We start from the raw sequence: 9720 nt of genomic DNA, 5'->3' as shown, positions 1-9720 counted from the left end.
CATATTATAGACAAATTCAGGGTTCCCAGGTGAAGGAGAAAATGCTGTATGCAGTCAGGAAGAAACAATTTGAGTGTTGTGGAAAAACAATCAGGATAACACAAGACCAGCAGCTTCTCCATGAAGGGATCAAAGGGCTTAGAAAATTATGTTCTGCAGGCCCAAGGACCTAAGAGTAAAACCAAGAATCCCCAACCCAACAACAATGGGGAAAATATGGTCATTCAATGAAATAGAGGATTTTCAAGCATTCTTGATAAGAAAACCAGAGCTGAACAGAAAATTTGACTTTCAAATACAAGAATAAAGAGAAACATGAAAAGGTAACCAAGAAAAATAAATCATAAGGAACTTATTAAAGTTGAACTATTTACATTTATACACGAAAAAAAGTAAGTGAAACTCATGAGATTTTTCTCAATATGAGGATAGTTGATGGGAATATATATGTATGCATACATATATATGTATATATATGTATTGGAGGCTGTATTTGTTTAGAAATATATATATATATATGAGTGTGTTCATATATGTGTACATGTATACATGGACAGATGGCAAAGGATGATTTGAATATGAAAGGATGATATGTAAAAGATAGAGTTAAGAGATTCTATAGCCATATATTGCAAGAAGGAGAAAGGGTGAGATAGACTAGGGTAAATTTTCTGATATAAAATAGTCAAGAGTTACATGTTACATAGGAGGGGAAGAAAAGGAAAATAAAAGGGAATGTATCAACCTTACTCTCATTGAATTTGGCTTAAGGAAGTAATAGCATCCACCTTCAATTGGCTACCTTAGCATACAGGAAAGGGGGGGGGGGGGGGGAGGTGGATAAGTAAAGGAATGATAGAAGGGAGGGCAGATTGGGGGAGATAGTAGTTAGAAGCACACACTTTTAACAATGCACAAGGTCAAAGGAGAAAATAGAATAAGTGGTGGTTTGGTCAGGATGGAGGTATAGTTAATCTTTCACAAAAAAACTACTATGGAAATGTTTTGTGTAACTACACATAAACAATCCATATTGAATTACTTATCTTCCCAGTGGTGGTGGGTGAGGAGGGAAGAAGGGAAAGATTATGGAACTCAAAGTTTTATAAACAAATGTTGAAAAAAATGTTAAAAATATTTTCCCATGCAACTAGGAAATAAGCTATACAGGCACTGGGATATACAAAACCATCTTGCCCTACTAGAAAATTAGGGACTGGATGGGGGAGGATATAAGAGAGAACAGATTGGGGTAACCAGTATTCAGTAGAGTCACTATTTTTGGAAATGAAACATTGAAAGCTAAAAATATTTAAATAACTTGGAAAAAATTTTTGAAAGAAATATACAGAAGTGATGATGTTTTAAACACATCACTTTTTCTTAGATTTTATTCTATTACAAGAAAGAACAAATTAAAAGTTGAAATGCTTATCTAAAACATGATTATAAGAATATGACCACATATATATTATGAACAAAATTAGGAAGTAAATTAAATCAATGTTTACTAAATACCTACTTCGTTCACATAATTATTTTTAGATATAAAAGGCAATTGTTTGGATAACTAATTATCAACTTCAATCTTAATGCTTTGTCTAAAATAATATAGTCAAATATTAAATTCTGTTATTATTTAATTAATTTAATTTCATTTCCACAGACATTTGTATTAAGTTCTTATGTGCAGAGCTTTGTATTAATTACTGGTATAGATGCAAGTCGAAATATGCTCACTATATTCATGTCAGTTTCAAGGAATAAGATTCCTTGTAAGATTCACTGATACAAGATATTCACTGAATAAGATTCACTGATAACTCAAACATATCTTATAGTAGGTGTATTAGGTGCAAAACTGTATTCTGTAAAAATTTTGCGGGGAGAAAATGACATCACTTGTAGGGGTTTTCCTGGAAGATTTTATGAAATAGGTGACTTTTGAGTTGAACTTTCATAAATGGGACAGAAGAAAACAGGCCATGCTTGTGATTGACATCAATCAGATGTACAAGGCTATTATTGTAAGTATAGATTGTTAAGAAGTTGAATATAGGTTGTTGGTGGGATAAAAATTGTTCTACAGTATATAGTCATGTCTAAACAAAATAATAAGAGAATTCTTATGCTAAAGGAAGAAAGTTGTTTTCTAATTTTTATGCATGTGTTCCTAATAGAAACTAAAGTATTTTAAACATTTTATATTTTGAAAATCAGAGGATTGTTGAACCTTAAGTGGAATAAGCAAGCCATAAACCAAGTCGTGTTTGGTGTAAAAAGAAATAATTCTCAGAAGTGGTCACGTGTATTACAATTTGGAATATATAAAGTTATAATTTTGCTAATATGATAATCAATTCCTTCCTAATAGAAGTATGAATATTTAATATGAGTACTTAGGATGTGGCAAAAGCTACATTTGACCTAAATTATACAGAGGAAACCTAATAACCTTTAATGGCTAAAAGTTCTAAGAGTCAATCCCTCTGTCTACCTGTGAAAGTGGCCCAAGAGTTTTCTAAGTTTAAAGTCATTTTGCCATTGCAAAAATGTACTCAGTACTTTAGAGAGAGATGGAGTGGGAGAGTGGGAGGGATGGAGAATGATAGAGAGGGGAGGGGAGTGGGGAGAGAGGTGGACAGAGAGAGACAAAGACAGAGAGACAGAGATAGAGAGAGACAAAGAGACAGACAGAGAGAGAAAGAGAGAGAGAGAGAGAGAGACAGAGAGAGAAAGAGACAGAGTATTCTTGATTATTTTGGCTATTATAAAAAAAACATGTAACTATTGAAAGATATTTACATTTTCATTACTAGTTCTTATTTTTTGGCAATTGTAAATAGAGATATTCTTAAGTATGTAAAATTTTACCAGAAAAGAACCCTTTTAAAACCATTTTAAGATAAAAATGATCCTCATCTGGTGTTTATGTTTTCTTCTTTTGGTAGGACAAAGGTCTTTGATTTTTCTCATATAACTCAAGAAATTGAAAATACTCTGAAAGTAAATGACTATACCTGTGATTATGTAAATATTCAGAATGTGTGTGTCAAAGATAAATATGATGCCCAAATGATATATCAATATACAACTCAAAATTTCTTAGACATAGGTATTAAAATTTCATTGAAAAAGTATATTTTTCAAGGTGGCCTATTACCATAATGATTTTTGATTACAGGTAGACCTTGCTTTTTTAAGAAAGGTGGAGGCAGGTAGGTGTTATATTTGCTATAGTGCCAGGACCAGAGTTAGGAAGAACTGAGTTTAAATCCTGTCTCAGACACTTATTATCAATATGACCTTGAACAATTTACAAATTTTTTTAATGCTGTCTACCTCAGTTTCCTCGTCTATAATACAGAGATAATAATAACTACCTCCCAAAGTTGTTCTGATGATCAAATGAGATAATAATTATAGAAAGTTTAGCACAATGCCTAGAACATAATCAGTGTTATATAAATTTTAATTTTTTTATTATTACAGTACTCATAATGCCTGTAGCATAGTAGGTGTCATATAAATTATAATAATTATTAATATTACTAATACTATAGCCACAGGATTTGAATTAGAATGGAAATATGATCCCTTTTGAAAAATGCAAGCTCTACAATGGAAGAAACTGTTTATTTTGGTCATGTGTCAGCATACCGGAGTTTCTGATACATGATAGTAAGCTTGATCAATTATTAATTCATTCATCTCAGAAACCATCTAGTCTAAACACTATCTAAAGAGCTAAGTCTTTTGGTATATTCCAATAACTGTTTTGAAGGTTTCAATATATGAGAATTCACAACTTCTCAAGACTCCCCATACCATTGGAGTAAACCTAAATTCCTAGAAACATTTTTCTTTTTTATATCATTTACCTTTTCAATTTCTACCAGTTTTTCCCATTTCTACCCTGTGGAGGCAATTAAAACCAGTCTAATATCTCTTCCAAAATTTTTTTCCCTCTTTAAAGTTGCTTAATGTAGCTATCATGTCCCCTCTAATTGTCCGCCACCACATGTAAAATATTCCTTAATCCATTGAATGGGTCTTATATGTCATACTTACTATGTATTTGGTCATTGTGGCCATTATTTTCAGAAGATACTTAAAGTTGAAAATATATATATATATTTTTTTAATTTTCAACATTTTATTCACCAGTATTTTGAGTTCCAGGTTTCTCACCATCTCCCCTCCCTCTAATTCATTATGCTTTGCATTCTGATTATCCCTTCCAACAATCTGCCCTCTCTTCTGACAACACCCTCCCTCTTGTGTTATCTCCTTCCCTTCTATTTTCCTGTAGGAGAAGATATATTTCTACACCCCATTGCTTGCATATCTTATTTGACAGCTTCATTTAAAAACAATTTTTAACATTCATTTTTAAAACTTTGAGTTCCACATTCTCTCCCTTCCTCTCTCTTGACCTAATCTCACTGTGAAGGCAACCAATTTGATGTAGGTTATACATGTGTAATCACACAAAACACTTTCATAATTGACATGTGGTGAAAGACTAACTATATCTCCATCCACCTTATCCTGGCCCATTTTTATTATAATATTTCCTTTGACCCTGTCCCACCTCAAAAATGTTTGTTTCTGATTACCCTTCTTCCCATTTGCCCTCTTCTCTATCATTTTCCTTCTCTCTCATTACCTTTCCCCTACTGTGCTGTAGGGTAAGAGAGATTCCCATACCCAGCTGAGTGTGTGTTATTCCCTCTTCAGCCAAATCTAAGGGGAGCAAGGTTCACTCATTCCCTTTCACCTCACCGCCACCCCCTTCACCTCATCATAAAAGCTTTTACTTATCTCTTTTATGTGAGACAATTTCAACTCTCCCTCTCTCCTTCTATCAGTACACTCTTCTCTCAATGATAATTTATTTTTAAATATCATCCCTCCATATTAAAATCAACCTGTGTCCTCTGTGTGTATGTTTGTATGTATAAACGCACATATATACAAACATATATGTATATGTTTATTTATATATGCATGCATGTGGGTGTAGTGTGTGTGTCTGCATGTGAATGTGTATGTGCATGTGTGTATTCCCTCCAATATCCTAAAACTGAGAAAGGTCTCATGAGCTACAAATATAAGTTTTCCACATAGGAATGTAATTATACTTTAATAAGTCCCTTATTATTTCTTTATCCTATTTACCTTTCCATAATTCTTTTGAATCTTGTATTTAAAAGTCAAATTTTCTATTCAGCTCTTGTCTTTTCATCAACAAGAGTTGAAAGTACTCTATTTCTTGGGATTTTATTTTTCCCCTTGAATGATTATACTCAGTTTTGCTTGCTAGGTGACTCTTGGTTTTAATCCTAAATTCTTTGACCTGTGGAATATCATTTTCTAAGCCCTCTGATCCATTAATATAAAAACTGCTAAAGTTTATGTTATGCTGAATGTGTTTCCATAATGTTAGAATTGTTTTATTCTGACTTCTTGCAATATTTTCTCCTTGACATGGTAACTCTGGAATTTGGCTGTAATATTCCTAGGAGTTTGCCTTTTGGGATCTCTTTCAAGAGGTGATCAATTGATTTTTTTTCTATTTACATCTCTCTGGTTCCACAATATGGGTAATTCTTTCTTGATAATTTCTGGAAAGTTGATGTATAGACTCCTGTTTGATCATTGCTTTCAGAAAGTCTAATAATTTTTAAGTTACCTCTCCTGGATTCATGTCCCAGATCAGTGATTTTTCCATGGAGATATTTCACATCAGCTTCAATTTTTTTTCATTTTTATAGATTATTTTTTTAATTTTTTGATTTCTCATAAAGTCATTAGCTTCCATTTGCTTCATTTTATTTTATTTTTTTAGTTTTGAAGTGGGGAGGGCAGGGAAATTGGAATTAAGTGACTTGCCCAATGTCACATGGCTGGTATGTGTTAAATATCTGAGGCCAGATTTGAACTTAGATCCTCCTGAATCCAGAGCTCGTGTTCTATTCACTGTGCCACCTAACCACCCCTCCATTTTAATTTTTAATTAATTATTTTCTTCAGTGAGCTTTTGGACCTCATTTTCCATTTGGAAAATTGTGCTTTTTGAGGCATTATTATTTCTTTTTTTAAATTAAATTTTATGTGTGTGTATATATATATAATACACACACACACACACACACACACACACATATATACACACACACACACACATTTTATTCCTGTCAACTATTCTCATAGGGAGAAAAGTTTCATAAGTTACTATTATTGTTTTTCCATGTGGGAATATAAATAGTTTAACTTTGATAAATTCCTTATGATTTCTTTTCCATGTTTAACTTCTCATGCTTCTTTCACTTCTTGTATCTGAATATCAAGTTTTCTATTTAACTCTGGCTTTTTTTCATAATGAATGCTTGAAAGTTTTCTATTTCATTGAATAACCATTTTTTTCCCTTGAAACATGATACTCAGTTTCTCTGGGAAGGTGATTCTTGGTTTTAATCCCAGATTCTCTGGAATATCATTTTCCAAGCCCTCTGATCCCTCAGTGTATAAGCTGCCAGGGTGCTCTGATGTCCTGATTGTGTTTCCACTATATTCAAAATGTTTTTTCTTGGCTGCTTGTACTATTTTCTCCTTGATCTGTGAAGTCTAGAACCTGGGGATAATAATCCTAGGAGTTTTGTTTTAGAGATCTTTTTCAAAGGGTTATCTGTGTATTCTTTGAACTTCTCTTTTGCCCTCTGGTTCGAAAACATTAGGGCAATTTTCCTGGATAATTTCTTGAAGGATGATTTCTAGTTTCTTTTTGGATCATTGCTTTCAGGTACTACAATAATTTTTTAAATTATCTCTCCTGGATCTATTTTCAAGCTCAGTGGTTTTTCCAATGAGATATTTCACATTACCTATTTTTTTTCATTTGTTTGTATCTGTTTAATAGTATCTTTATTTCTCATAAAGTCATTAGCTTGCATTTTCTCCAATCTAATTGTGAAGGAATTATTCTCTTCAGTGAGCTTTTGAGATTCTTTTTCCTTCAGACAAATTCGGCTCTTTAAGGAATTCTTTTTCTCATTGCCTTTTTGAGTCTCTTTTGCATTTGATTTAGTCTATTTTTAAGGTGTTATTTTCTTCAATCAGATGGTTGACTCTCATGATTTTCTTGCATCATTTTCATTTCTCTTCCCAATTTTCCCTCCACTTCTTTTATTTGGTTTTCAACATCCTTCATAATTTCCTCTATGGCCTGTAACCAGTTCATATTTTTCTTGGAATTTTTGGTATGGGAGGTCTGACTTCATTGTCTTCTTCCTGTTCCATGCTTTGATCCTTTTTGTCCCTAAAATAGGAGTCTAAAGTTGTATTGCTGTGCTTGATTTCCTTTCTTTGGTTGCTTATAGTGCCACTAAATTACTTGACTTTAGAGCTTTTTGCAAAGTAGACCTCTGCTTCCACAGAGGAGAGCTTTCTCCCCAATTGCTGGGGTTTTCTCAGCTGCTGGAGCTATTAGTGGGCTTCCATCTCTCAAGCCTCCACACACCCTGGCTCACTGGTCATACACCCCAGGACTTCCACCCTAGACAGCAATCCACATGCAACAGGTTAAAAGAAGTGTGATTACCCCTGTGAGTGGCTGCTTGGTTTCCCTATTATCTGCTGTCCCGTATCTCTGAGGCAGCCATATGGCTACCTCCATGCCTCAGCTACTTTTCCCTCTAGAGGCAAAGGCTGGACAGAACTCCTCGACTCCCTGTTCCAACAAAGTCCACAGTGACTGCTTTTCCTTTGCCATTTATGGGTTGATAACCATGGAAATTGCCACAGCTGCTGGTGATCTACTCGCCTTCTAGTTGTAGATGGTCTGGTGGCCCTTAAGCTAAAACCATGGATGCAGGTGGAGCTGGGCTCTGCTTCCAGCATTCTGTGCTGGCCCCTTCTTGCCAGAATGCTGGACTGTCTTCAGTGGGACTTTTGTTTCTATCTATCACTTTGTGGGTACTGTAGCCCTAAAGTTTTTTAGAGTAATTTATATAGGTATTTTAGGTGGTTATGGGGGGATAGGAGGGAGTTTTCCTGCTTCTACACTGGCATCTTGGCTCCACCCTTCAAATGTACTATTCCCCAAAGGAAAAATAAAAAAAAAAAGGTGTTCATTACCTTTCCTTTCAAACTCTCTTTATTCCTCAGTTTTCTTGTCATGGGCAAGGGGAAAATCCTTCCAATAATCTGTTCTCTCAAACTTTGCTTTCTTTCATCTCCATATTCCACCTTTTTGTTCCTAACTTCACGCAATCTGTAGCATAGAAATCCTCACTAATCACTTGAATGCTGCTGTTGTTCAAGCCTTCATCATCTCATACCTGGACTACACAAGAAGTATTCTTGTTGGTCAGTCTCAGTGTCTCAAGTTTCTCCTGAATCTAATTGATCCCCTAAGCAGCTGTCAAATCAGTTCCCCTAACACACCCGTCTGTCAAGGTAACCTGTCTAAAAGAAAATCCATTGGTGCCTGCGACGCCTGAAGGTCTGTTCCAAGGGTGTCAGTCTCGTTCAGTAGGATGGGTTTTTTTTTTTAAGTTGTAAAGAATAAGGCCTACTTCAAACGGTACCAAGTGAAGTTCCTGAGAAGGTGAGAGGGGAAAACAGATTATTATGCATGGAAACATCTAGTGATCCAGGGTAAGAACAAGTATAACATCCCAAAATACCTCATGATCGTCCAGGTCACCAACAGAGACATCATCTGCCAGACTGCTTATGCCTGTGTAGAAGGGGATATGATTGTCTGTGCAGCTTATGTCCATCAATTACCAAAGAATGGTGTGAAGGTTGGCCTGACAAATTATGCTGTCATTTACTGCACAGGCCTGCTGCTGCCCCACAGGCTTCTTAACAGATTTGACATGGACAAAATCTATGAAGGTCAGGTGGAAGTTACTGGAGATGAGTACAATGTGGAAAGCATCTGTGTTCAGACTGGTGCTTTTACATGCTACCTGGATGCAGGTCTTACCAGAACGACCACTGGAAACAAAGTCTTTGGGGCCCTTAAGGGAGCTGTGGATGGTGGTCCATTTATTCCTCACAGTAGCAAACGCTTCCCTGGGTATGATTCAGAAAGCAAGGAATTCAATGCTGAAGTACATTGTAAACGCATCATGGGCCAAAATGTGGAAGAAGATGAAGATGAGTGTAAAAAGCAATTGTCACAGCACATAAAGAACAACATAACTGCTGTCATGATGGAGGAAATGTACAAGAAAACTCACACTGGTATAATGAAGAATCCAGTGTTCAAAAACAAATCCAAGAGAGAAGTTAAAACGAAAATATGGAACTGTCCCAAAATGTCCCTTGCCCAGAAGAAAGATCGGGTTCCTCAGAAGAAGGAGAGTTTCCTCAAAGCCCAGAAACATGCTGCTGATAGTTAAAATATTAAAAGCTGTAATTTTCTATGAATATTTTCAGATTAAGACAATAAATTTATTGAACATCAAAAAAAAAAAAAAGAAAATCAGTTGGCTCCACTGCACCCATTAGGATCAAATATAAAATCCTTCATTTGTCTTTTTCATTCTTTTACAGCCTCATCCCTTTTCATCTTCCCAGTCTTCTTGTACTTTACAAGACATCTACACTATTAAAAATGAGGTGTCTTGGACATAATACTTTGTCTCTAATCTTGTCTTTTCATAAGTTGTCCATGTCTGAAATGCTCTCTGTCCTTACCTGAATGTG

General features: G+C 35.0%; 1 pseudogene; it reads left to right on the top strand.

The window, feature by feature from the left end:
- The first annotated feature begins 8540 nt into the window (after nt 1–8540).
- Nucleotides 8541–9496, top strand: LOC138165514 (large ribosomal subunit protein uL18-like; annotated as a pseudogene).
- Nucleotides 9497–9720: the final 224 nt, after the last annotated feature.

The sequence above is a fragment of the Petaurus breviceps genome, unplaced genomic scaffold, assembly GCF_028583685.1.
Source record: "Petaurus breviceps papuanus isolate PSGF00001 unplaced genomic scaffold, PetGlider_PUasm1.0 213, whole genome shotgun sequence".
Taxonomy (NCBI): Eukaryota; Metazoa; Chordata; class Mammalia; order Diprotodontia; family Petauridae; genus Petaurus; species Petaurus breviceps.
The sequence above is the reverse complement of the archived record's forward strand: the minus strand, read 5'-3'. Positions and strand labels throughout refer to the sequence as shown.